Source organism: Leuciscus leuciscus (genome assembly GCF_965113295.1).
Source record: "Leuciscus leuciscus genome assembly, chromosome: 1".
NCBI classification, from domain to species: Eukaryota; Metazoa; Chordata; class Actinopteri; order Cypriniformes; family Leuciscidae; genus Leuciscus; species Leuciscus leuciscus.
This window is the reverse complement of record NC_138725.1, coordinates 59315745-59329712: the sequence shown is the minus strand read 5'-3', so window position 1 is coordinate 59329712 and position 13968 is coordinate 59315745. Positions and strand designations below refer to the sequence as shown.

Sequence of the window (13968 nt, the reverse complement as noted above, 5' to 3'; positions counted from 1 at the left end):
TTCTGTGTTAATCTCCTAGGCAAAACTTGAGTACAGCAATGGCTGTAGATTTATAAAAAAAATTTCACCACGTAGAACTGTAGAGAATAGTTCTGGTCACTCAGGTTGCATGATAACACAGTTGAACCCGCAGTCTGGATCTCCTCTCCACCATACGCAACAAGCTTCACAAGGCTTGACAACTGAAGATTCTCTTCTTGCTTTACCTGTGCAAATGTCTGCATAGACATGATGTTGCATGAGGCTCCTGTGTCGATCTTTAGTTCGAGAGGCTTTCCATTGGTTTGGACTGTGATGAAGTGATGAAGTCACTGATCACTACATGGTAACTTGCATATTACGTACTGCTGTAATATGTCATGTGGCGTCGCGTTATCAACCAGGCAGAACAATCCTCCCATCCACCATAGATAATTTCTCAAATTGCTTATCTAATCTGTCTCAGCTGCTGCCTGAACCCAAACAAACAGATGAACTAGAAGAACTAACTAGCACTATGAGCACCATTCTCTCTAGAACATTGGATGTGGTTGCACCTATTAAATTAAAAAAGGTCAGAGAGAAAAATAAAGCACCATGGTATAACAATACTACGCATGCTTTAAAGAGAGAACCCCGTATTTTAGAGCGTAAATGGAAACAAACTAATTTAGAGGTCTTTCGAATCGCTTGGAAAGACAGTATGTCACGTTATAAAAAGGCCCTAAAAGCGGCCAGGGCTGAGCACCTCCGCAAACTAATAGAAAACAACCAAAACAATCCAAGGTTTTTATTTAACACCGTGGCTAGACTAACAAATAAACAGACGTCACCCGAACAAAATATCCCGTTACAGTTCAGTAGTAATGATTTCATGAACTTCTTCACTGAGAAAATAGAAAGCATCAGAACCACAATTGTAAACGTTCAATCTTCAATCGCGCATTATAATTCAGCTTCAATTATCACCCCGCAAGAACAATTACAGTGCTTTACAACTATAGAACAAAAAGAGTTAAATAAACTTATCACTTCATCTAAAACAACAACATGTTTATTAGATCCTATACCAACTAAACTACTGAAAGAAGTGTTACCTGTAGTGGAAGAGCCTCTCCTCAATATTATTAACTCGTCTTTATCTTTAGGTCATGTTCCAAGAACATTTAAACTGGCAGTTATAAAACCTCTCATTAAGAAACCACAATTAGATCATAATAATCTAGCAAATTATAGACCCATTTCAAATCTTCCATTTATGTCTAAAATATTAGAAAAAGTGGTGTCCGCTCAACTGGGCTCTTTCTTGCAACAAAATGATATCTATGAAAAGTTTCAGTCTAGATTCAGACCGCATCATAGCACTGAAACTGCGCTTGTTAAAATCACAAATGATTTACTTTTAGCTTCTGACCAAGGCTGTATCTCAATACTAGTTTTACTTGATCTTAGTGCTGCGTTCGATACTATAGATCATACATTACTCTTAGATCGACTACAAAATTATACTGGTGTTCAAGGACAAGCACTAAGCTGGTTCAAATCATACCTATCTGACCGCTACCATTTTGTCTATTTAAATGGAGAAAAATCGATCATAACTCCAGTAAACTATGGAGTGCCGCAGGGATCTGTGTTAGGCCCTCTGTTATTTTCAATATATATGATGCCACTTGGAAATATTATAAGGAAACATGGAATTAGTTTCCATTGTTATGCTGATGACACTCAAATATATATTTCATCACGGCCGGATGAAAACGCTAAATTTTCCAAATTGACAGAGTGTGTTAAAGATATAAAAGATTGGATGACGCGTAATTTTCTTTTATTAAATCCAGACAAGACAGAGGTAATACTTATCGGTTCAAAAAACCGCCCACAAAACATCGCACAATACAACTTTAACATCATAGGATGTCCTGTTACTTTATCCTCTACAGTAAAAGACCTGGGTGTTATACTCGATTGCAACCTGTCTTTTGAAAATCATATTTCATATGTTACAAAAACAGCCTTTTTCCACCTTAGAAACATTGCTAAGCTACGTAATATGCTATCAGTTTCTGATGCAGAAAAGTTAGTTCATGCATTCATGACCTCGAGACTGGATTACTGTGATGCTTTATTAGCTGGTTGTCCTGCATCCTCAATAAACAAGCTACAGTTAGTCCAAAATGCTGCCGCTAGAGTTCTAACGAGATCAAGAAAATATGATCATATAACACCGATTTTATCATCACTGCATTGGTTACCTATAAAGCTCCGTATTAATTATAAGATATTGCTACTGACTTACAAAGCCCTAAACGGCTTAGCTCCAGTCTATTTAACGGATCTTCAATCACCCTATAATCCATCGCGCTCTTTAAGATCACTAAATTCAAGGCTTTTGGTCATACCTAGGATATCCAGAACCACCAAAGGAGGGAGAGCATTTTCACATTTGGCTCCAAAACTCTGGAATAGTCTTACTGATACTGTTCGTTGCTCAGACTCGCTCTCCCAGTTTAAAACTAGATTAAAGTCGCATCTCTTCAGCCAGGCATTCTTATAATCCTACAGTTCAAACTACAATCCGGCCTCTAGCTCATAAATGCCAGAGGAGAACTGGCCCCCGACTGAGCCTGGGTTCTCCCAAGGTTTTTTTTCTCCATTAGGTCACCTGATGGAGTTTTAGGACACCATTAGGTCACTTGATGGAGTTTTTCGGTTCCTTGCCACTGTTGCCTTTGGCTTGCTCAGTTGGGGATATTTTGGGGATATTTAATTTAATGTTATCAATCAATAAATTCCTCTTGAAAAAACGTTGTTGTATTATTTTAATTTAATACTGTGAAGCTGCTTTGATACAATCTGTATTGTGAAAAGCGCTATACAAATAAACTTGACTTGACTTGACTTGACTGTGCAAGATATTGCGGTTTTCTTTGACTGTTTTGGGTCAATTTCTACCACCTTCATTATTACCTCGAAGATTATTTACCTCGGAGATTTAAGGAAAATCCGTCTATAAAGAATGAATCTTCACTGCTGTTTAAAGCTCTGGCAACATCAATTTGATTCACAGTCTTTTTTAGATTCCGTGTACAATGAACTTTCATAGATTTGCAGCATTTTTGGAAGTGGTTCCATTTGTTGCACCTGTGACACTGCTGGCCATATGCAGGACATTTCTCCCGTTTTGCCTCATGGTTGCTTCCACAATTGCTGCAATTATTAATTTGTTGTGAGGCAAACTTGTCTGATCTGTGTTTGGGAGTACGAAACGTTTTTCTTTTTACCATTTGTTGAACACTGTCCACATTTGCTAAATTATGCTTTGGTCCAGCTAGTGTTTTAGTGTGCTGGTCTGTCAGTTCATGTATTTGACATGTTTCAGTGGTTTTTGTCAATGTTAGCTCATTGTCACGCTGCAGGAGTTTTCTAATTCCATCATTGAGTATCCCACACACAGGTCGATCCCTTATCAGTTCCTCTTGTAAATCTCCAAACCTGCAACTCTGCGCCTTGTTTCGTAGGTTGGTTACATATGCTTATATTGTCTCTCCTGGCCTTTGATTTCTTGAATTAAATTTGTGTCTTTCCATCGAGCCAGCCAGATTAAGCAGTATGAAAGCTTTTGTGCGAGGCTCTTTCTCTAAATGTGCAGCAGCAATAAATATGTCAAATTCCTGCTCAAACACACGCCAATTTTCGCCGATATTGCCATCAAAGACAAGTGGATCAGGTCTGCGAAACCCCCCTAGCCATGTTTTATTGTGCGATGAACGATGGTGGCTTACTGTGTGAATGTTCGTTGGAAGAGTATCTTCTTTTCTTCGCTGCATTCACGATTCCGTGAGGACCACTTCTGACACCATGTTGAATGACGAGCGGCAAGGTAAAGTTTCGTTTAACAACATATAACTTTACTAGAGGAGATACAGAAGTTCAAAAGCAAGCATATAATTTCATCACCGTAAAACCCACACTGTAAAAACTAAAGGAGCCTCATATATCCTGTCGGATACTCAAGGAACTTCAAAATGTAATTTAAGTGCCTCAAAGCTCTTTCTCCTATAGTAGGGTTACTGGCGGAGCATTGACAATCTTTGAGGTTCTTGCTGGAACTTATGGGATCCTTTAAGCACTTTGTATTTAGTTCAGAGGTTCAGGAGTCACCTTTTCATTACCATGAGACCTCAAAGTGCTTTGGGGGAAAATAGAGGAACTTGAATGTGATAAAAGGGTTATTGGAAGATCTTTTAACATTTAAGTGGTTCCTGGAATATCTCTTATGTTAAAGCCAGCATCTGGAGGAACTCAATGGTTCAGAACTCAATGGCACACATATATAAAAACTAAATTTATCATACACTGTAAAAACTAAAGGAGCCTCAAATATCCTGTCGGATACTCAAGGAACTTCAAAATGTAATTTAAGTGCCTCAAAGCTCTTTCTCCTATAGTAGGGTTACTGGAGGAGCATTGACAATCTTTGAGGTTCTTGCTGGAACTTATGGGATCCTTTAAGCACTTTGTATTTAGTTCAGAGGTTCTGGAGTCACCTTTTCATTACCATGAGACCTCGAAGTGCTTTTAGGGAAAATAGAGGAACTTGAATGCGATAAAAGGGTTATTGGAAGATCTTTTAACATTTAAGTGGTTCCTGGAAGATCTCTTATGTTAAAGCCAGCATCTGGAGGAACCCAATGGTTCAGTGAGGCCAGAATAAGATTATTATTATCCTATTATTATTATTATTATTATTATAGGCTACTTAAGTTTGATTCAGTATACATGCCCAGGTGAAAAAGACGTACTATTAAAAATGTACTTGAGTGTGTTTTTAGTAGGCCTACAATACAAATATACTTTAATACATTTTTAATACATTTAACAGTAGCCTACGTCTTTTTCACCTAGGTAGATTACATTTATTTAGTATCTATAGGCCTATTTTATTGATTAATTTAAACCTTAAACAATAACACTAAATTATAATAATATTAATAATAAGAATTCATTAATTATTATTGAATAAATAATAGTAATAAATTAATAATTTTACCTACTTCTTCATAAATTATTATTTGAAGAAGAAGAACCAGGAGGAGAAAAGTTTTATTCTGTCACGAAACTGCTGCTATTCCTCTACTGTCGTCGCTTCAGTTCCTCGCGCTGCTCGCGCGCAACAAAGCTCAGTTGATCGACGTCATCGGATTTGAAGTAACGGCTACTCTCATCAAAGCTTCCGCCGTTTGCTCGGCTCTCCATTACAAGGTTTGTAAATTCGCCAAATAAATATAAATACAGAGTCTACTCACTATATATTCAAACACACACATATAAACTAAATTTATTATACATTACTACTTTTTTACAGTGTTTACCACTCGTTTATTGCACAGTATCTGGTATGAAGGTTGTATAGCCGCGATGCTACGTTAACGTTAATGAACAAAAGGAAATGATTGACTTATTGTCTTAGATTGATTTAGTCATTCAATTCAACATATTCTGTACAACTGTGTCTTCAAATTGCTGATATAGCCTAACTAATTTAGCTGATTCCTGCTGTCGTCATTGACGTTTGTTATGAATAACAAATATAGTTTGGTCTGTTTTTGTTTAGCCTAACTTTACTTACTACAGGTGCCCTCATTCTCTCAAATACCATTTTAAAGCCATTTACTGGTCAATAAATATTATGTTGTGAATAATCAGCTTTGTTCTTTTGTTTCCCCAGAACAACCAGTACATTTCTAAAATAATCTGAACATTTCAGAGGCAACATTGAATTACAGTAAGTTACCTATACACCACATGCAAGTACTTTATTACTATGAACTTTCTCTGTGTGAAATTGTATTGTTTGACTGTGTACTTTTTTAATCAGTTATTCTCTGAAAATCTTCCCTCATGCTCTCAAATCTCATTCATGTTACTCAGAAAAATAATATCACAGGTTTGGAGCCAATAATGCTATGCATTTTTTATAGGCTATTGAGAATGAGGAGATGTCGTCACGACACAGCGCCCCGCCCTCAGAGACTGCATCATCCTCCCCTTTCCGCCATTTTGGGAGGATACACGCCAGCACCGTTCATTGTTTGTATTGATAGTAGAGGAGGTTGTTGCACTATTTTAGAATGCCTGGAAAACACTGCTGTGTAAAAAACTGCTCCAGTGTCTCACACGATTGTCATGGAAACCGTAGGAGCCATGTATTACAGTTTTTTCGTATTTTAAAATTTAAAAGTAAAAAAAAAAAAAAACATTTTTGTTTGGCATTGGTAGTAAGTTTCTCCCTGTAAGGACCCTTTTCTTTTGCCGCATTCTTCTCCATTTATTCTTAATTTTCTCGTAATTTCTATTATAATTCCTCGAGCCGTCTTTCCTGCTCCGTCTCTGTATTGCTCTTGCACTGTTGCCCCTGGCAACCCATAGCGTATCCTCCCAAAATGGTGGACGGGCTCAATTCGTCACGTGACAGCAAGCTACCTATGAGTATGTCCTCATTCTCAATACCTTAATCATATGCATTTGAATATAAGACATTTGAACCCTGAATTATAACTTCAAGTTTAGTCTTTTTCGAAAAGAAAAAAAAGGAAAAAGCTATTATATGGCTTCATAAGACTTACAACACAACCCATAACACATGAGTTGTGAACTCATTGATTATTTTTGGGATCTTTTCTGGGACATTTTTGGAGCTTAACCATTTTTACATAAATTGTTGCATTGAACTGAACTAGACAAGTGTACATAAGAATAGTTTCATGAATGAATTACACAATTTTTTTATGCTTGTGTTTCATGCAGTGATATTGAATGGTGACGGGTTGCATTATGCCTGAGATCTGCTTTCGGGTTCCACAGACAGAAAGTCAAACAGGTTTGGAACGTCACAAGGCTGAGGAAATTATTTAAATTTCCCAACTATCACTTTAATAACCTTACTAACAGTAAATGTTGTACTTTGCAGGGATCTCGGTAAGCTGAAATAGAAGTTTGATCAAGAATAAAAATCCTCCTGTAGACCTGAAAATCACTGAAGTGCCTGGACCATCCACCAGAAAAGAGGAAAAACAAACAGGAAAATGAAGCTGATGCACCTTTTCACTTTTCTAACTCGTTAAGTAGCCTACCTCACGTGTCCCTTGTGAAGATTTTATAATTGATTGCATTTTATGTTGCAGCGAGTAAAGGTGCATCACATTTGTGAATTTCGTGAAATTACGCAGGCAAAAATGTCCATTGACCGTTGTCAGCAGTGTAGCGATGTAATGTATGAAGCACCACACAAAATTACTGATCGAGTGAATTCACCAGTGAACATTCACAGAAATGAAAGCTTTAGCATAAGTTCTGCTGGGAAGACTCAATTATTACGTCACTTATTGCTTCACTTCTATCCAATCATATTATTATGCTTATTGTATAAAAGCACGGTACTTACACATGTTTGAGTTCGCAGATACTGAAGCGACGATTACCCCCATCCTCCCCACCACCACCAGGATGGTCCCGTCCATACCTCCCAGGAGGGGGGTCGGCTGCGCCCCTGCCTTCATCTTTAGGCAGGAATTGCAGATCCGATACTCTCGGACTATGCACTACGGACGGGGCCTACGCCAAATGACTTTGTAGATTATCAGCTTGCTGAGCTGTCAATAAATGTATGGTTTATTGAAATAACTCTCCCGAGTCTTTCTGGTAGAACAACAGATAATTTTACTGCACCTTAACTCTGTTAAAATGGAAAATGTTTTCTGCTTGTTGTGACATAAGGAATACTGTTTCCGTGTCGAAGCCTCTACTTCTACTTTCTCTATCTTGTTTCTAGATATTGAGAATACTCAACAGCCATTTATGGGAACTGTTGATTCAAGTCACACATTTAAGCTTTTCAAAAGCCATAGTGTACATAAGTCTCCAGTCTAACAGCATCCCAGACTTAAACATTTTATGATTCAAAATAGCTGAATAACTAAACCATCTGAGATTCGGAATAGAGATAAAGGTTAGGATCATAATTTTCAGGAATATTACAGCACAATGAGTGTATATTAGCACTGTTTGTTGTTTGTTTTTGGCATCTGATAGAGCTTTTGGACTTGGAAACAGTGACGTCAGACTGAAACATGTTTTAAAATTAAGTGAAGATGGACATTTTTAATTCGTCAAAATTTTTATTTTTTACATTGATTTATTACTTGGAACATGTTTTTTCCATGCATTTTGTTGAGATGTATTTTCTTGTGTAGCTTATTGTATACACATGGTTGATTATTCATGTTACTTATGTATTATACAATTTTGTGTGTGTGTGTGTGTGTATTCATTGATATTAATCTATTACTAGCTTTTTTTTCCAAGTGCATGGAAGTGTATTAAAATGGATCTAAAATATGTAATAAACTATTCTTATTTTGTATTTGGTTCAGTTTGGTTATTATAATAGAAGTTAATGGTGGTAACCATAGTAACAACATGAAATTAATTTAATACAAATAAAATAAAATTTAAATTTGGTTCCTGGAGGCACCACACAGTGCCTAATATAAGAGTTCCTCAGGAAACCTGTGTGGTTCCTCAGAGAACCGCCCCTTTTAAAGGGTGCCTAGAGGATCTACAGACGGTTCCGCCGGTGTGGCAAAGTGAAGAACCCCAAAAGGTTCCTCCAGGCACCTTTTATTTTTACAGTGTACATTACTACGTTTTTACAGTGTTTACCTCTCGTTTATTGCACAGTAGCCAATCTGGTATGAAGGTTTTAGCCGTGATGCTAACTACGTTGATCTAAAGAACAAATGAAAATTATTGACTTATTGTCTTAGATTGATTTAGTCATTCAATTCAACATATTCTCTACAACTGTGTCTTCAAATTGCTGATATAGCCTAACTAATTTAGCTGATTCCTGCTGTCGTCATTGTCGTTTGTTATGAATAACAAAAGCAGGTTAATATAGTTTGGTCTGTTTTTGTTTAGCCTAACTTTACTTACTACAGGTGCCCTCATTCTCTCAAATACCATTTTAAAGCCATTTACTGGTCAATAAATATTACGTTGTGAATAATCTGCTTTGTTCTTTTGTTTCCCCAGAACAACCATTACATTTCTAAAATAATCTGAACATTTCAGTGGCAATGTTGTGAACTCATTGATTATTTTTAGGATCTTTTCTCTGACATTTTTGGAGCTTAACCATTTTTACATAAATTGTTGCATTGAATTGAACTAGACAAGTGTACATAAGAATGGTTGAATGAATGATTTACACAATTTTTTTCTGCTTGTTTCATGCAGTGAAAGCGAACGGTGACAGGGGTTGCATTATGCCTGAGATCTGCTTTTGAGTTCCACAGACAGAAAGTCAAACAGGTTTGGAACGTCACAAGGCTGAGGAAATTATTTAAATTTCACAACTATCACTTTAATAACATTACTAACAGTAAATGTTGTACTTTGCAGGGATCTCGGTAAGCTGAGATACAAGTTTGAACAAGAATAAAAATCCTCCTGTAGGCCTGAAAATCACTGAAGTGCATGGACCATCCACCAGAGGAAAAGAGGAAAAACAAACGGAAAACGAATCTGCTGTACCTTTTCACTTTTCTAACTCTTTAAGTACCTCGCATGTCCCTTGTGAACATTTTATTATTTATTGCATTTTATGTAGCAGCGAGTAAAGGTGCGGTCACATTTGTGAATTTCGTGAAATTACACAGGCAAAAAAGTCCATTGACCATGATTGTCAGCAGTGTAGCGATGCAATGTATGAAGCACAGCTCACACAGGAGTCACTTTCAACCAGCTTTCTGTTGGTCAAATCTAGCGAATTCCAGTGACCAACTTGATCCCATAGTGACATTTTTGACCACAAACGAAATTGCTGATCGTGTGGATTCTTATTGAAATTACTGAAATTCACCAGTGAACATTCACAGAACAACAGATAATTTTACTTCACCTTAATACTGTTTCCGAGTCGAAGCCTCTACTTCTACTTCCTCTATCTTGTTGCATGAGAATACTCAACAACCATTTATGAACACTGTTGATTCAAAGTCACACATTTAAGCTTTTCAAAAGCCATAGTGTATACATACAGTCTCCAGTCTAATGGCATCCCAGACTTCAACATTTTATGATTCAAAATAGCTGAATAACTAACCATCTGAGATTTCGGTATAGAGATAAAGGTTAGGATCATCATTTTCAGGAATATTAGGCCTACAGCACAATGAGTGCATATTAGCACTGTTTGTTTGTTTTTGGCATCTGATAGAGCTTTTGGACTTGGAAACAGTGATGTCAGACTTACCATCGGACTGAAACACAAATGTTTTAAAGTTAAGTGAAGATGGACATTTTTAATTAGTCAAAATGTATTTTATTTTAATTTGATTTATTACATGGAACATGTGTTTCCATACATTTTGTTTAAATGTCTTTTCTTGTGTAGCCTATTGTATATACATGGTTGATTATTCATGTTGCTTATATATTATACTTTTTTTTGTGTATTTATTGATATTAATCTATAGTTAGCTTTTTTCCCATGTACATGGAAGTGTATGTATAAAATATGTAATAAACAATTCTTATTTTGTATTTGGTTCAATTTGTTTATTATAATAGAAGTCAAAGGTAACCATAGTAACAACATGAAATTAAATATTTAAAAAAATGAAATTTGGTTCCTGGAGGTACCCAAAGTGGTTCCACACAGTGCCTAATATAAGAGTTCCCCAGGAAACTTGTGTGGTTCTTCAGAGAACCACCACTTTTTAAAGGGTGCCTAGAGGATCTACAGACGGTTCCGCCGGTGTGGCAAAGTGAAGAACCCCAAAAGGTTCTTCCAGTCACCTTTTATTTTTACAGTGCATACTCGCGCATGCGTAGAAGCAAGCTTTTACAACTTAGTCTGTTGGATTTAAAGCTACAGAGCACTATGTTCTACACCCTTTATCCTCATTCCTGGTTTTACTGACACTGTTCGCCAAATCGGTATGTCAAGGCTTGATTCTGCAGTTCATATAGCAAGGCTTAACACAGTCTACTCAAAGAAGAAATCTATTTAAATGAAGACACTGAGAATGGTAGAGTCAAAAAACATGGACAAATAAACAGAGCAATTCCAATAGGGTCCTCACACCATCGGTGCTCAGGCTGTAATGATTTTTGTGTAAAATACGATAGTTTAAGATTTGCGATAATAGGTCACAATACATTGTCCAAAGAGCAGTACAAGACCTGAAAGGCACATAGATATTTAAAACTCTGAGATGGTGCAAGCACATTCTGTCACATAAGGTTAATTTACTAACACAGATATGAATTTTTAAAAATGCCCTGCGGAAATCCTTTAAGGCTTTGCTCTTGGAAACAGTGACACTATATATTCCCTTTTCAAAACTGAACATAATAAGTTATGACACTTTTGATAGTCCATCTAAAATGCACCTGTTATTTGATGGTAAGTGGGAATTCTTGCACTGCAATCCACCTGAGCTCTTGCGTTTTGATTTGTCATGAACTAGTATTAGGGAAGCTGCTATTTCTTGTCAGACTATACGTTACTCATAATGGAGTTGACTACGGACATGCTTTTAAATTAAGTAGCTAGTTTCACTAGACTAACAGAAAGTAGTTACATATAAGGAGTTAATGTCACAAAAATATTTAATAATATACAATATTATAAGATAATAATTAGGGTGACAGCATCAAACCTAATGCACACCAAACACAACAACCCAGGCTCATTGGGAATACGTGCATGAGGCAGCATTTCTGCAAAATTATATTACATTGCTTTTTGCATGCTTCACAACATGTTTAAAGAGAAGTATTAGGAGAGTGGCACTAAAAGTGCGTTATCCGAGAAAAAAAAAAAAAAAGAAAAAAAAAGATTGTTAATCTACGTTTTGTGTAGCAACGTTTTAGTACATTGTTTGTTGTTGTGTGGAAGTGAAGTTCGGAAATCAAATGTCTGGCGAGTGGCAATAAAAGGCTTACTCTCTATCGTGTTTGAAAATAATCTACATTAAACCCTACCCTAAACATAACCAATAGTGTTAAACGCAACCGTGAGATAAAAACACATTTGCAGAAACAACCATGGCATTTTAGCTTGCTTGTAAAAATCTTTGAACTTGGTGTTTCACAGGACTTGTAGCCCAATTCATGGAAAGTGCAATGTTAACCAGGTGAAGCACCAAGCAAGTTTATGGTGTTAGAAAAGCAAAACATATGGAGCTGGTTATGTGATGTAAACCAAAAAAAATTACTTAGTTTACAAACCATGCACTATGGTAAAAGTGTTTTGAGGTCATAACATAGTATTGTGCAAGGGGCCATGTGAAAATAACAATTTTTTTAATCAATAATCTGTCCCTGTCCCTGAATGAAAAGGAATAAAAGATGTTGGTTTTTTAAAGGTACAATATGTAAGAATTTTGCATTAAAATATCCCAAAATCTCAAGGCCAGTGTTATATATTTTGTTAAGTTGATTACTTACAATATCCCAAATGTTTCCAACTATTTTTAAATCGTGAGAAAATTGCGATTTTAACCAAGGAAACGGGGCGTTAGAGCAGGGGAGAGCAGGGGAGAGCTGGGAGTCGCCAGTCAATTGCGTCATATCCGCGTTACCCTCGGTTTCCGCTCGTACTGCGTGGAGTCCTGGACAAATGCGGAAGTTGTAGCGTCTATCAAGCAACAAACGTTAGCTTGTTTCGTGCAGTCGTTATGGAACACAATTATTCTTTACCGATTGCTGCTGGTTCTGTCGACAAAGCATGCCTAATTTTATATTTTCCAAATGTAGCATTCGGTAATAGTTATGTTTATGTAAGGAAAGTATTATTGCTTAGATTTGTGTTTAGTTTATTGACATTGTTTATCACGTCTGGTGTTTATGGCCATGTACATAAATATAGCATGTGTTATACATAAAGATTAATCAGTATTTTGGAAAATGATGTGGGTATGTTCGAATGTACTTTTACAACAATTGTTTAGAACACGTAAAACTGCGCAGTGTTATCACAACAATGAATTCAACAAATACAGTAACATCTATGATAACCAATTTAGTATTAAACCTTACTTTTCTTGCGGTTAATTCATTTTAATGAAATAAAAGTGTGATGAGGTTTAAGAGCCAGGAAGGAAGAAGACAGGGGTCGGCGCGTGACTGGGACTCGTACTTTATTAAAATAAAGCAAAACAAAAAAGCAGCGCACAACGCGCATTCACTGTGGCAGCCGTGACGGCACAAAACAGTTCAAAAATGAGAGCTCGGATCCACCGGTTTTCTTCCTCTGCGTCCAGTTTTCTCTCCAGTCTTTCTCTCGTTCCAGCGCGGCTTATAAGCGGTCTCTCCACGCCAATAATACTGCAATAAGACACAGGTGTTCGTCATTTGCACTTGACCTACTTGCTCGTCTCTTCTCTCTCCCATCACTGACCGCGCTGAGCCACGCCCCCCTCGCCACAAAAAGCATGTCATTAAACGCAACATTTATAAAAATAGAACTTTACTTCATCCATGAACATGATTTTTCGATTCCCGTCTGACTGATTTACATCCACGGTGGAGTTTAAAACGACAGTTCCCATCATTCCACGCTACTTCACATCGTCATCAAGCTACGCCGTTGTTGTTGTTTGGAATGTAGCGCCCTCTAACGGCAAAAAATTCTTGCATATTGTACCTTTAAGTCAAGTCAAGTCACCTTCATTTATATAGCGCTTTTAACAATATGAATTGTTTCAGAACAGCTTTACTGTGATAGGCTAATAGGAAATTACAGTAACAGAGATTGTTTTGGCTTTACAGCAGCTCCAGGATAAAGTTATTGTCCAAGCTAAAGTTAGTTTTAATTGATTGATTCACTTCTGTTGTGAAGATGATTAGTTATTAACTTAGGTGATAATACACAACACTAACCACTAACCGCTAACACAACACCGTTCTAACAGAAAA

The 13968-nt window shown here is 36.8% G+C and overlaps 1 long non-coding RNA gene across 2 annotated transcripts in view; it reads right to left on the bottom strand.

Moving 5' to 3' along the window:
• Positions 1 to 296: 296 nt before the first annotated feature.
• LOC309509647 overlaps positions 297 to 13968 on the bottom strand; it is a 38411-nt gene continuing 24739 nt past the window's right edge. The window contains exon 5 of one of the 2 annotated variants that reach the window (XR_014209968.1): positions 297 to 2880. This is a non-coding gene — a long non-coding RNA (uncharacterized lncRNA). Of the gene's footprint in view, positions 2886 to 13968 lie in introns of both variants that reach the window. The other variant, XR_014209969.1, reaches the window with a different exon arrangement.